The sequence below is a fragment of the Pteropus alecto genome, unplaced genomic scaffold, assembly GCF_000325575.1.
Source record: "Pteropus alecto unplaced genomic scaffold, ASM32557v1 scaffold76, whole genome shotgun sequence".
Taxonomy (NCBI): Eukaryota; Metazoa; Chordata; class Mammalia; order Chiroptera; family Pteropodidae; genus Pteropus; species Pteropus alecto.
Window position 1 is genome coordinate 7739103 of NW_006443138.1, and position 216 is coordinate 7739318.

Below are 216 nucleotides of genomic sequence, written 5' to 3' on the forward strand. Positions count from 1 at the left end.
CGGCCCGGCCTCCTGACCTCTGGGTTGCTGCCCGGCGAGTCCGCGGAGAAGCGGCTGGCGGGCGATGGAGGCCGGGAGACACCGGGCGAGAGGAGGCGGGGTGGGGGAGGCGGGGAGAGCGCGCCGGTGGAGGCTGGCAGGGGGCGCTGGAGGCAGGAGCCACCCGTGCGCTCCTGGCGCCCGAGAGTGCAGGAGGCTCTGAAGCCGCGGCAGCAC